At 43.8% G+C, this 14887-nt stretch overlaps 1 protein-coding gene across 1 annotated transcript in view; it reads right to left on the bottom strand.

Annotated features, from left to right (window-relative positions):
* Nucleotides 1-10445, bottom strand: part of otud7a (OTU deubiquitinase 7A) — a 173280-nt gene extending 162835 nt beyond the window's left edge. The window contains exon 1 of the mRNA XM_085972475.1: nucleotides 10325-10445. The gene's annotated coding sequence lies outside the window, so the exon portion shown is untranslated. The remainder of the gene's footprint in view (nucleotides 1-10324) is intronic.
* Between the last annotated feature and the right edge of the window lie 4442 nt (nucleotides 10446-14887).

Here is a 14887-nt window from a genome sequence, read left to right as displayed (position 1 = left end):
GGAAGATCAGGAAGTAGAATCAGTATGGGTGGAGATAAGGAATAACAAGGGGCAGAAAACACTGGTGGGAGTAGTATACCGGCCCCCTAACAGTAGCTATACCGTTGGACAGAATATTAATCAAGAAATAGTAGGAGCTTGTAACAAAGGTAATGCAATAATCGTGGGGGACTTTAATCTTCATATAGACTGGACAAATCAAATTGGCAAAGGTAGTCTGGAGGACGAGTTCATGGAATGCATTCAGGACAGTTTCCTAGAACAATACGTCATGGAACCAACCAGAGAACAGGCTATTTTAGATCTTGTATTGTGTAATGAGACAGGGCTAATTAGCAATCTCATAGTAAAGGAACCTCTGGGGCAGAGAGATCATAATATGATAGAATTTCACAGTAAGTTTGAGAGTGACTTACCAAAGTCCAAAACTAGAGTCTTAAACTTAAATTAAGCCAATTACATAGGTATGAGGGGCGAGTTGCCTCAGGTAGATTGGAAAAATAGATTCAAAGGTATGGCGGTAGATAAGCAGTGGCTAGCATTTAAAGAAATATTTCATAATTCTCAACAAAAATACGTTCCATTGAGAAACAAAAACTCCACAGGAAAAGTGATCTACCCGTGGCTAACTAAAGAAGTTAAGGATAGCATTAGATTGAAAGAAGAAACTTATAATGTTGCAAAGAATAGTAGGATTGGGAGTGTTTCAGAAACCAGCAAAGGATGGCCAAAAAATTGATAAAGGGAAAAAAATAGAATGTGAGAAAACTAGCAAGAAATATAAAAACAGATTGTAAGAGCTTCTACAAGTATGTAAAAATAGAGTATCAAAAGTAAACGTTGGTCCCTTAGAGGCTGACAGGAGAAATTATTATGGGGAATAAGGAAATGGCAGAAACGTTAAACAAATATTTTGTATCTGTCTTCACAGTAGAAGACACAAAAAGCATACCAAAAATGGTGGGGAACCAAGGGTCTAATGAGGGTGAGGAACTTAACGTAATTAATATAAGTAGAGAAAAAGTACTAGAGAAACTAATGGGACTAAAAGCCAACAAATCCCCTGGACCAGATGGCCTACATCCTAGGGTTTTAAAAGAGGTGGCTGCAGAGATAGTGGATGCATTGGTTGTGATCTTCCAAAATTCCCTAGATTCTAGAACGGTCCCAACGGATTGGAATTAGCAAATGTAACACCGCTATTCAAGAAAGGAGGGAGAGAGAAAACGGAACTGCAGGCCAGTTAGCCTGACATCAGTCATCAGGAAAATGCTGGGAATCCATTGTTAAGTGGTATCGGGGCACTTAAAAAATAACAGAATTAGGCAGAGTCAACATGGTTTTATGAAAGGGAAATCGTGTTTGACAAATTTATTAGAGTTTTTGAGGATGTAAATAGCAGGGTAGATAAAGGGGAACCAGTGGATGTAGTATATTTGGATTTCCAAAAGGCATTCGACAAGGTGCCACATAAAAGGTTCTTAGACAAGACAAGGGCTCATGGGATTGGGAGTAATATAATAGCATGGATAGAGGATTGGTTAACGGACAGAAAACAGAGAGTAGGGATAAACGGATCTTTTTCAGGTTGGCAAGCTGTAATTAGTGGGATGCCACAAGGATCAGTGCTGGGGCCTCAGCTATTTAAAATCTATATTAATGACCAAGATGAAGGGACCGAATGTAACGTATCCAAGTTTGCTGACGATACAAAGCTAGGTGGGACAGTAAGCTGTGAGGAGAACACAGAGTCTGCAAAGGGATATAGATAGACTGAGTGATTGGGCAATAAGGTGGCAGTTGGAGGCAGTGCAACAAAGGTTCACTAGATTGATTCTTGGGATGAGAGGACAGTCCTATGATGAGAGATTGTGTAGATTGGGCCTATACTCTCTGCAGTTTAGAAGAATGAGAGGCGATCTCATTGAAACACACAAGATTCTGAAGGAGATTGACAGAGAGGTTGTTTCCCCTGGCTAGAGTGTCTAGAACTAGGGGGTAGGCCATTTAAGACTGAGATGAGGAGAAATTTCTTCACTCAGAGGGTTGTGAATCTTTGGAATTCTCTGCCCCAGAGGGCAGTGGATGCTGAGTCTTTGAGTATATTCAAGGCTGAGATAGATAGATTTTTGGACTCATGGGGAATAAAGGGATATGGAGATCGGGCGGGAAAGTGGAGTTGAGGTCGATGATCAGCCATGATCTTATTGAATGACGGAGCAGGCTCGAGGGGCCATATGGCCTACCTGCTTCTATTTCTTATGTTCTTATCTAACCAATTGGAAAAGGCCCAAAACAGCTAACTGTGGAAGGAAAAGTAATTTAGCAGGCATTCAAGGGGCCCCATAGGGCAGGGGGAAGTGGCAGGGTTAGTTTGTAGAATCGATCTGTAGGAGAAAAAACTCAGAAAAGTTTCATGAATCATTTACTTAAACATAAAAAGTGGAGAAACTGAAGCAAAGGGCAGTAGAAAATGGTGCAGCAACTCACCAAGGTTACTTCGACAGCACCTCCCTCTCCTGCAATTTCTACCACTGAGCCGGTCAAGAGCAACAATGTTGTGGAAACACCATCACTTACAAGTTCCCTCCAAGTCACACACCATCCTAATTTAGACATCTCTCACTTCATTGCCACTGGGTCAGAATCCTCAAATTCCCTATCTAAAACGACTGTGGAAGCACCATCACCACAAGGACTGCAGTAGTTCAAGGAGAAGCCCCACCACCACCTTCTCAGGGCAACAAGGGATGATTACCAGCATCACCCACATCCCGAGAACAAATTTAAAAAAAAAGGTTGTTCTAAACATATTATCCAAGAAGTGTTGTGGAACTCTACGGTTGTCTGGATAGTTCTGCTGTCGGTATACATATGGGGATGTGCAGCTTCTGAAGCCCCATCCATTGGTAGAAGCATGCCACTGCAGGCGTGACTGCATGGCACAGAATGGTGATGCCCAAATAAAGAGTGCACGACAGTCAAAGAAAATGTAATATATTGTGGATTTTATGTTATGTCCTTAACAGAAGAAATGTAAGTTATCCATCACTGTTGATCAATGTTAAATCAACTTGCAAAAGAAACAGTGAGCAACTTGCATTTATATAGCCTTTAACGTAGCAAAACAGCCCAAGGCACTCAATATGTGTTAAAGTTTAGATGCAATACAGATATTGCAACAAAACTCAGGGTTAACTAGCTACAGTAATATCTTAAGGAATTTACATGGTAATTAAGAACAATAAAGATTCCCCAGTGGAGGAAGCATCCTGACACACCATTTTACAAACCGAGCAACAGACATTTGACACAACGCATTCTAAACTGAGAAAATTCTAATCACCTCAATCTTAAATTCCTGCCATTTAAATTGACCAAGAGCCTGAGCAATGAAATAAAACCAAAAAAAAATTCCATGAAATCATGCACTGGCGAGATTGAAAGTCATTCGGTGTCCTGACTCTGAATACAAGGTGTCTATGAAGTCACTACATGTTATGCATAAATTTAGATGGTGTTGAATTAAATTCTTCCATTTTTACAGTGTACTAGTCACTTGATGACTATTATATGAGCTTGCTGATCTTCTGAAGCTGCTTAGACAGGCAGCTCCTGCAGGGAAGAGATATCAACATTTATAAAAATGGCCAAAAATGTTTAAATCTCATTTATACTGGGAATTTTTAAAAAATACAAGAAAGGATCAGAAAGAAAAATACTGCAGATGTTGGAAATTAAAAGTAAAACAGAAAACTCAGCAGGTCGAGGAAGGATCCGAGAACTGAAACATCGACTGACTGACTGGTTTCCCACAGATGCTGCCCAACCTGCACAGTATTTCCACCATTTTCTGCTACAAAAAAGAAAACTGTGTAATTTGAGTCTAAATCCAGCCTTGAAGATACATTTGCCTATCCTTGTGCTTTCTTCACATTCTCAAATCTGCCAATTTAAACCTATATCTATACCTCTACCTCACCATCACCTCTCTCCACCCCTCCACTGCCGCTGGATTGCCAGACTACCTGTCCGACAAGCCACAATTTCCTCCAATTAAAGATTAGGAAGACCGAAGCCATTGTCTCTGGCCCCCACCACAAACTACGTTCCCTAGCCATTGATTCCATTCCTCTCCCTGGTCACTGTCTCAGGCTGAACCAGGCTGTTTGCAATCTCGGTGTCCTATCTGACCTTGAGCTGAGCGGAGCTTCCAACCCCATATCTCTCCATCACAAAGACCACCTACTTTCACCGTCGTACGATCCCTGGTCTCCACATCAGCCCATCTGCTGCTGAAACCCACATCTATGCTTCTGTTGCCTCCAGACTGGACTACTCCAATAGTCTCCTGGCCGACCTCCTATCTTCCACCCTCCATAAACATAAGCTCATCCAAAATTCTGCTGCCCATATCCTAACTTGCACGAAGTCCCTCTCACCCATCACCACTGTGCTCTCTGACCTAAATTGGCTCCTGGTCTGCCAACGTCTCAATTTTAAAATTTGCCCCTCAATATCTCTGTAACCTCCTCCAGCCCTACATGAACTCTGCATTCCTCCAGCTCTGGCCTCTTGTGCATCTGCCACTACCTTCGCCCCATCATTGGCAGCTGTGCCATCAGCCATCTAAGCCCCAAGTTCTGAAATTCCCTTCCTAAACCTCTCCACCTCTGTCCTCCTTCAAGACGCTCCTTAAAAACTACCTCTTTGTCCAAGCTTTTAGTCGCTCTTCCCAATATCTCCTTCTTTGGCTCGGTGTCAATTTTTATCCGATTATGCTCCTGTGAAGCACCTTGGGACGGTTTCCTATGTTAAAAATGCTATATAAATGCACATTATCGTTGATGACAGACATACTGCATGAAATTGTAAGAGACCCACAAGATTTAGGGGACTCATGCCCAATATACCCAACCAATGCAGAGCAGCAATCAATAAAGCAAATAGATTGTTAAACTATATTGACAAAATGGTAGAATATGAGTCAGAGGAAATCATGATCAAACGACAGTATATAGCACCCTGGTCAGACCATACCTTGAGTACTGTGTCCAGTTCTGGTCACAGACATTCAAGCACTGAAAGCAGTGCAGAGAAGAGTCACAAGGCTGAACCCTAGAGTCAGGATCAGGATATGAGGAAAGACTGGAAACACTTGGGGGTTTTTTAACCTTGAAAGGAGATGTACGAGAGAACAAGTGGTGTGGGAAAGGTAAATCCAAAAAATTACTTAACCAAATTGTTGAGAGTATGACAAAGGTACACAGGTTCAAACTAGTACAAGACTGATAAAAGGAAGTTGTTCTTAGCACAAATAGTGATCAATACATGGAATGGACTCCCAGATAGAGTAGTGGAGGCAAAAACCTCATTTCAGAAGACATTTCAGAACCAATTGGATGCTTCAGTGGGGTGATTTTAGGGTCTTCCTGAATGGATGAACTAAGATGTGCTAAATATCCATCATTTCTAATTATCTGGTGAGAGAAATGTTATAGTTAGACATGTACTAGCTCGAGTAGCAATAGGCTGCTTCAGCTGGCCTCAGAGGTCATTGGTTATGAAGCAGAAATTATGTCCAAAGACATCATGTCTTTGGATGATGTTGCCAAGAGGCAGCATGTAGATGAGAAAAAGGAAGGGGCCAATGATAGATCCTTGAGGGACTCCAGAGACAATGGTTCGGGGGCAGGAAGAAAAGCCATTGCAGGAGATTCTCTAGTTACAACTCGATAGGCAAGAATGAATCCAGGTGAGGGTAGTCCCACTCAGCTGGACAACGGAGGCATTAGACGAGGATGGCGTGGTCTTCTGTGTCAAAGGCTACAGAGAGGTCAAGAAGGATGAGAAGGAATAGTGCACCATGGTCATAGTCACAGAGATTGTCATCTACGACTTTAATTAGTGCTGTGGTAGGGGTGGAAACCTGATTGGAGAGATTCAAACATGAAATTGTGGGAAAGATGGGCATGGATTTGGGAGGCAACAATACTTTAAAGAACTTTGGAGATAAAAGGTAAGGTTGGAGATGGGGTGGTAGTTTGCAAGATCATAGGGTTCAAGGGTGGAGTTTCTTTTTGAGCAGAGGGATAATGCCGTCAGATTTGAAAGGGAGGGAGACGGTATCGGATGTCAGCTAGCTTAGAAGTTAGGTGGTCAGCAATTTTGTGGGAATATAGTCGCGAGAACAGGAGATGGGCCTCATGGACAAGATGAGCATGAGGGGAGATAGGAGAGAAACTGGAGAAAGATGTGGGTTCAGGCCCAGGGTAGGGGGGAAACATAGAAGATCGTCATCCGGCCCATCATTCCTTGGGGGAAGCTAGGCATGGTGGGCAACGGGAAGGGGTGGATGCATCAGAGGTAGCTGAATGGGTGGTCCCAATCTTAGCGACAAAGAAGTCCCTGAGCTCTTCACACATAATTAGAGGTGAGGATATCGGGGGCAGGGAGTGGGGCTTAGGAGACGCTTGGTAGTGGAGAAAAAACAGCCAGGGGTTATCTTTGCATTCCAGGAAGATCCTGGAGTAGGGAGCAGTTTTGGCAGATGAGAGCATGGCCCAATAGAGCGTGATGTGATCCAGCAACGAATGCCTAAACCAGTTGTGCGCCATATACGTTCATCTTTGCGCCCCTTGGACTTAAGGAAGCGAAGGTGGTGGGGGGGCCGTACCAGGGAGAACGACCAGGGTTTGAGAGAGCAAGGGTTTTACTGGAGAATGGGCATCAAAGGCAGGGGTGAGGAAGTGACTGAGCAGATCGACAGCTGCAGAAGTATCATGGCAAACTGAGAACCAAAGGCTAAACCGTTTAGGAGTTTGAAAGTGCCATTGTAAGTGACTTGGGAGAGAGGTTTTTTCCAGGGGCGGATGCAGAGGAAGATGCCCCTTTCGTAGAATGCCGAGAGAGGCACAGAGGGAAGTTGAGGGCTTATCAAAGAGGGTGTCCCTGCGAATGGATACAGAGGAAATTCAGGTTACATAGGCATGGCAAAGATTAGGATAGATATATCCAGGTTGTAAACAGGGGATGGGGAAAAGACAGAGTCCAAAGTTAAAATCATGCCTATTTTTCCTTCTCATGAGCAGTACTTTACACTTAAATTTCATCTGCCATTGTTCTGCCCAATTAATATGTTGTCCAACTCATTTTGTAGATTCTGAGCTGCCTCCTCCAATTCCATAACATTCGTAATTTATAGAGTTTCTGAATTCAAATCATTAACTTAAAATTAAAAAATCAGATCAGCCATGATCTCATTAAATGGTGGAACAGGCTCAAGGGGCCGAATGGCCTACTCCTGCTCCTATCTTCTATGTTTCTAAGCCCTGGAGTGCCCCACTCAGTACTCCCCACCCCAACATAACTCCTCTAACATGTACTCATTTCCTCACCTTTAGCCAATGTCTCTACCTTGGATTCCTGCAGTTTTGAGCTTAACAAACAGCCTTTCACATGGAACCTTGCGAAATACCTTTTGGAGGTCTAGGTACACCATGTCGTCGAGCTTGCCATCAGTTCCTCAGGAGTAATCGAGGAGATTGGTCAGGCAGGATCTCTCCTTATCGGAATTCACGTTGACTACTCTTTACCAAATTATGATTATATACAGATAATCCTCAGTTTACTCCTGATAATTGATTCTATTATTTTTACATAGAACTGAAGTAAGACTAATGAGGCGGTCGTTGTCTGTGCCCATTTAGTTACCCTTTCTAAATTCGGACATCACATTATCCTGTTCCCAACACCGCTAAGATTTTTTTTTTAATTAGCTTTCTTCAATCTGTATCCTTCTGAGACAATACTATTTTTAAGATTTTTCTCAGGGAAATTATCCCCAGCCAGAAATCACAATCCAAAGATTTTACCACAGTAAAAGATTTGTTCCATTTTAGAAACCAGATGGGAAGAGCCACAAGAAATGTGCTGTCAGCTCTTCCCCTCACTCAGCCCAAGAATTAAAAATGGCAGCTCTAGCAGAGATTAATGCAATGGTCCCATCAATGTCCGATTATCATGGGTTAAAATATCACAATCAAATGAAATAGGTTTGGAAGGGCTTTAGTATCGCTTTGAAAATCACAATATATTAATTACACGGGCCAAAATTTCAACAGAACCACGAGTAAAGTGTCTGACATAAAAATCAGAGTTAAAAAGAACCTTAGAATATGCTAGGAGCACAAGTATGAAACGCAAGGTGAAGAGGCAGCATAAAGTCTTACTGCTACATTATCTTTTACTTTCATACCAATTAAAATACAGCCATTTACACAAAATAATGAATTGCTAATGACAGAATTACAAGCATTTCTAGTTTTTTTTAAACTATGAAATGAGCCAAATGGTTTAGTTCATTTTCACTAGCCATTCCTCACACTCACATCCAGTTAACTCGGTCTCAAATTAATTAACCCTGCTCCAAGCACTAGCGTTCATAGCATAGCATGCTTTTGGTTACTGAGACACTCAGGACCTACACATAGAGACAAGCATAATCACAAAAAGAGGGCCAGGTTTTCCAGCCACTGGTGATGTTCAATGTCATCTTATTACATATTAACCTTTACATATACATGTAGGCATTACTGTATCAATTCAAATCTCTTATGAAACAGAATATATTCCTATACTACCCATACCACTTAGCTAAATTATTTTTCCCCTTTAAAAAAATATTGTATTATTAAGCAAATTGAAGGGTTATATACGCCAATAGTAAAACAGATTTCAATCTGTATAACTAATGCCATGTATGTGCTAACAAATATATACATCTATTGATAACAAATATATAAAACTCCATATATAAAATTGATAGTAAGCCATTAAAGCTATTCAGCTATTCCGCTTACAAACTCCTCCATTTTACATGCTTGCCATTATAATGAATAGACTGTTTTTTAACAGAGACAAAATTACAAAACACTGCACACAATTTATCAGTAATAGGTGCAATACAAGCTAAATACAATCAACGCACACCGTATGAACTTGTTTAATCACAGCAGTGATCTGCATCCCAGATGGCAATGTTTTGCTGCCCTTGCAGCCCGAGCAAACCCGTTGCCTGAAAGCTATTTTCCCAATACTACAAGCCACAAAGCATTCCACAGTTTAGAAAATACACATCAATAATATATGTACAGTCACAACCATTTAATCAAATGGAAGAGGTTGCCAGATTAAGAGGAGATCTGATATTGTGATTCAGGAAATACAACAATCTGGAAGTGGCTAATGCATAACATACTGTAACAGAGGGCAGGCCGTAAAGTTTGTCTGGTTGAATGCTTCCACCTGATTTGGCACAGTGATATTTTTACACATAGGATTATATTTATTGCTGAAGACCCAGGATATAGCATTTCACCAGACCACCAATATGAAATTCATATATTAAAAAAGTGTTTGTTCCATAATTTCACAACTGAAGAAAAAATAAACCATAATTTTCTTTAGATTAAACCAAACTGTGCACATTTTGCTCTGAATTTATTTTAGCTATCAAGGCAATTGCATCAGTGAGAGTTACTGCAGTTGTGAATTTTAAGATATCATAAAATGCAATTAATTGGAAAGTTGACATCAAGGAAACATTCAATGGTTTTATACCCAGGACCATTGAATAGTGTCTTAATCGGTGTTGCAGCAAAATCTCTCATTTACGCCTGGATGAAAATCCATCAGTCATTTTAATACTTTCAGTACTAGAATTAAATACATTGCCAGAGTTGCCATTAGCAATAAAACATTTTTTTTTATTTTCTCTAATAAAGTAAAACTCATTTATATTAAATCAGTAATTAAATACTTGACAATCAACAGAAAATGTAAATGCAATGAGGGAAGTACTGTAATATAATCAACAGCAATAAAAAATACTAGTCTCGTCCTCTGAATTAATGCACAGCAAGACTGTGCAGTAAGACACTGGGCTTTAGATTTTAATCATGAATAATTGTGCTTTAATTACCACCCCCAACCCAACTACCTTCAGATGCCATTTTATCCAAATGGGAATTTTTCAAAATATGTACTTAATTGAAAATATATAAATACATAATTGTATATAATAAAAATAAAATCTGCTGCAATGCCTGGTGTAGTCTGCACATTCCCCGAGAGACAGAAACTAAATGGCCTAAAAAATCACTGACCTGTTTCCATGAAGACAAGAGACAATCAGGGAAAACGTGATATAAAATAAAAAGACTTTACCTCACTGCACCTGAGCACAAGAGCAGTGTGCCCACCAAAAAAAAAATAACAAGACTTCAACTGGGATTGAAGTGCTCGGGTGATATTTGGGTCTTACCTGTGCCCCTCGCTGTGCAGGTGTGGGTTTGTTGGATGGGTACGGCTGCCTACTGCCAACGATGCCGCTCCGCTCACACTCCACCTCAGCCGCTCCCTCACTCCTCACTCCTCTCTCCCTCTCTCCCTCACCGGCGGACGCACTCTGGCTGCGCGCGCACTCCGGCTCCGCCGCCCTGTCACTCCCGCGGCTGCTCGGACGCGGCCCCGCCCCCTTTCCTTACGCACGCCTTTCAGCGGCCGGTTCAAATCCCGCCGCCTCGCGGCGCGTGCCTGTTCCGGCAATGGGCGTCTGCTGCTCCTCGCGCGGCTCAAGCTGGTGTTCAGGTGAATGATGATGAAGTAAACTTCATTCTGCTGCCTGGCCTGCTGAGTATTTCCAGCATTTTCTGTTGTTATTTCAGATTTCCAGCATCCGCAGTATTTTGCTATTATAAACTTCATTCTAGGTTGTTTAAAAAAAAATCGTGATTGTCACAATTGTACAAATTTGAAATCAATTTAATGGATGCGGTTGTTTGTCAGCCTGTTGGCAATGCCACTGTTTGTCGTGTTGAATGGCCGGAGGCTGGGTGCAGAGCCGCCCCTTGGCCGGCTTTCGGTCCCACACTCGGATTGTTTCTGACATGGGCTCTCTGGCAATTTCTGGTGTCAACCTTGGCACAGTGGGAAGCACTCTCGCGTCTGGGTTCAAACCCCACTCCAGGGATTTGGGAACAAAATTCAAGCCGACACTCCCAGTGCAGTACTGAGGGAGCGCCGCACTGTCGGAGGGGCAGTACTGAGGGAGCGCCGCACTGTCGGAGGGTCAGTACTGAGGGAGCGCCGCACTGTCGGAGGGTCGGTACTGAGGGAGCGCCGCACTGTCGGAGGGGCGGTACTGAGGGAGCGCCGCACTGTCGGAGGGGCGGTACTGAGGGAGCGCCGCACTGTCGGAGGGGCGGTACTGAGGGAGCGCCGCACTGTCGGAGGGGCGGTACTGAGGGAGCGCCGCACTGTCGGAGGGGCGGTACTGAGGGAGCGCCGCACTGTCGGAGGGGCGGTACTGAGGGAGCGCCGCACTGTCGGAGGGGCGGTACTGAGGGAGCGCCGCACTGTCGGAGGGTCGGTACTGAGGGAGCGCCGCACTGTCGGAGGGGCGGTACTGAGGGAGCGCCGCACTGTCGGAGGGGCGGTACTGAGGGAGCGCCGCACTGTCGGAGGGGCGGTACTGAGGGAGCGCCGCACTGTCGGAGGGGCAGTACTGAGGGGGCGCCGCACTGTCTGAGGTGCCATCTTTCTGTTGAGCCATTAAACTGAGGCCCTGTCTGTCCTTGAGTGGGTGAAAAAGATTCCGCGACACTATTTCGCCGAAGAGCAGGGGAGTTCGCCCCGGTGTCCTCAGCAAGATTTATCCCTCCACTAACATCATTAATATAGATTATCTGGTCATGTATCTCTTTGCTGTTTGTGGAATCTTGCTTTGTACATTTTGGTAGTAATTGTGACTTTATCACGATGCAGGACAGTCAATAGTTACTGTGAAAATAAAACCAAATAATGCACAACGCAAGTCATGGAGTCATAATGGCACAGAAGGAGGCCATTCGGCCCATCGAGTCCATGCTGGCTCTCTCTAGAGCAATCCAGTCAGTCCCATTCCCCCCGCTCTATCCCCGTAGCCCTGCAAGTCTATTTCCCTCAAGTGCCTATTCAGTTTCCCCTTGAAAATATCGAGTGTCTCCGATTCCACCACTTCCGTTGGCAGCGAGTTCCAGGTCATCACCACTCGCTGCGTAAAAAATGTTTTCCTCACATCCCCCCTGTATCTCTTGCCCAAAACCTTAAATCTGTGTCCCCTAGTCCCTGTACCGTCAACTAGTGGGAACAGCCTTTCCTCATCTAGCCTATCCAAACCCGTCCTAATCTTACACACCTCTATCAAGTCACCCCTCAACCTCCTTTGCTCTAATGAAAACAAATCCAGCTTCTCCAACCTGTCCTTGTAGCTAAGATCCCCCATCCCTGGAACCATTCTGGTAAATCCCTGCACCCTCTCAAGGGCCTTCACATCCTTCCTAAAGTGTGGTGACCAGAACAGGTTCAGCATAACTTCTCTAGTTTTGTACTCAATACCTCTATTTATGAAGCCCAAGATCCCATATGCTTTGCTAACCACTCTCTCAATATGTCCTGCCACCTTCAGGGACCTATGCGCATTAATTCCCAGGTCCCTCTGTCCCTGCGCACTCTTTAAAACTGTGCCAATAAGTGTATATTGCCTCTCCCTGTTCCTTCTGCCAAAATGCATCACCTCACACTTCTCTGTATTAAATTCCACCTGCCACTTGTCTGCCCATTCTGCTAGCCTTTCTATGTCCTGTTGCAGTCGATTGGTATCGTCCTCAATGTTTGCCACACCCCCAAGTTTGGTGTCATCGGCAAATTTAGAAATTCTATTCTGTATTCCAATATCCAGGTTATATATAGCCACAGCTATATAGCCAACGACATAGGTAAAAAGAGGGATGAGGTCCTGCAGCAAGAATTTAGGGAGCTAGGTGAAGGATTAAAGAGCAGGACCTCAAAGGTTGTAATCTCTGGATTACTCCCGGTGCCACGTGCTAGTGAGTATAGGAATGGGAAGATAGAACAGATGAATGCGTGGCTAAAGGGATGGTGCAGGAGGGAGGGCTTTAGTTTCCTGGATCACTGGGTCTGCTTCTGGGAAAGGTGGGACTTCTACAAGTCGGACGGTTTACACCTGAACCAGAGGGGAACCAATATCCTTGCGGGGAGGTTTGCTAGCACTGCTGGGGGGGGTTTAAACTAACTTGGCAGGGGGATGGGGTACAGAGTGGAGCTATAGCAGGGGGTGATTTACAGCCAAGTACAGAGAAAAAAAACAAGGCAGAGCAAATATGCGAAGGCAAAAGGGAATATGGCAGGGCTGGAAGGCATTTATTTTAATGCAAGGAGTCTTGCAAATAAGGTGGACGAACTGAAGTTGTTGTTGAACACATGGGAGTACGATATTGTTGCTATCACGGAGACATGGTTGAGGGAGGGTCAGGACTGGCAGCTCAATATTCCGGGGTATAGAATCTTCAGGCGAGACAGAGGGGGGTGTAAAAGGGGAGGGGGTGTTGCAATATTAATTAAGGAGTCAATTACTGCTGTAAGGAGGGATGATATATTAGCGGGTTCCTCTAATGAGGCCATATGGGTAGAACTTAAAAACAAAAAGGGGGCAAGCACTTTGCTGGGAGTGTACTATAGGCCCCCAAACAGTCAGGGGGAGATAGAGGAACAGATATGTAGGCAAATCTCAGAAAAGTGCGAAAATAATAGGGTAATAATAGTGGGGGATTTCAACTTCCCTAATATAAATTGGGATAGTCAGAGTGTGAAAGGCTTAGAGGGTGCAGAATTCTTAAAGTGCATCCAGGAGAGCTTTTTGAGCCAACATGTAGAAAGTCCTACAAGAGAGGGGGCGATACTGGACCTAATTCTGGGGAATGTAGCCGGGCAAGTGGTGGAAGTGTCAGTAGGAGAGCATTTTGGCGACAGTGACCATAATTCGGTGAGATTTAAGGTGGTCATGGAAAAAGACAAAGACGGCCCGGAAATAAGGGTTCTAAATTGGGGGAAGGCCGATTTTAATATGATAAGGCAGGATCTGGCCAAAGTGGACTGGGAGCAGCTACTTATAGGAAAATCCACATCAAGACAGTGGGAGACTTTCAGAAGGGAAATAGAGAGAGTACAACGCCAACATGTTCCTGTAAAGGTCAAGGGTGGGACCAACAAGCAAAGGGAACCTTGGATGACAAGGGATATACAAAAATGCATTAGAAATAAAAGGGGGGCTTTTGGCAGTTACAAAAGACTAAAGACGGAAGAAGCCCTAGAGGAGTATAAAAAGTGCAGGGGCATACTGAAAAAAGAAATTAGGAGGGCGAGGAGGGGCCATGAAATAACACTGGCGAGCAAAATAAAGGAAAATCCTAAGATGTTTTATAAGTATATTAAGGGCAAGAGGATAACCAGGGAAAGGGTAGGGCCCATTAGGGACCAAAGTGGCAATCTGTGTGTAGAGCCAGATGATGTAGGCGGGGTTTTAAATGAATTTTTTGCATCTGTGTTCCCTATGGAGAGAGACGATGCAGACATAGAAATCGGGCAAGGGGACTGTGACATACTTGAACATATTAGCATCGAGAGGGAGGAGGTGCTAGCGGTTTTAGCAGGCCAAAAACTGGATAAATCCCCAGGCCCGGACGAGATGTATCCCAGGCTGCTGTGGGAGGCAAAGGAGGAGATTGCAGGGGCTCTGACACAAATTTTCAGAACCTCTCTGGCCACAGGGGATGTACCAGAGGACTGGAGAACAGCTAATGTAGTACCACTATACAAGAAGGGTAGCAGGGATAAACCAGGGAATTACAGGCCAGTGAGCCTAACATCTGTGGTAGGGAAATTATTGGAAAAAATTCTGAGGGACAAAATTAATCTCCACTTGGAGAGGCAAGGATTAATCGGGGATAGTCAGCATGGCTTTGTCAAGGGTAAATCATGTCTGACA

Source organism: Somniosus microcephalus, chromosome 32, assembly GCF_052327205.1.
Source record: "Somniosus microcephalus isolate GS21.2 chromosome 32, FLI_Smic_1.0, whole genome shotgun sequence".
Lineage (NCBI taxonomy): Eukaryota > Metazoa > Chordata > Chondrichthyes > Squaliformes > Somniosidae > Somniosus > Somniosus microcephalus.
Note: the sequence above shows the minus strand (reverse complement) of the source record. Positions and strands in the feature narration are given on the sequence as shown.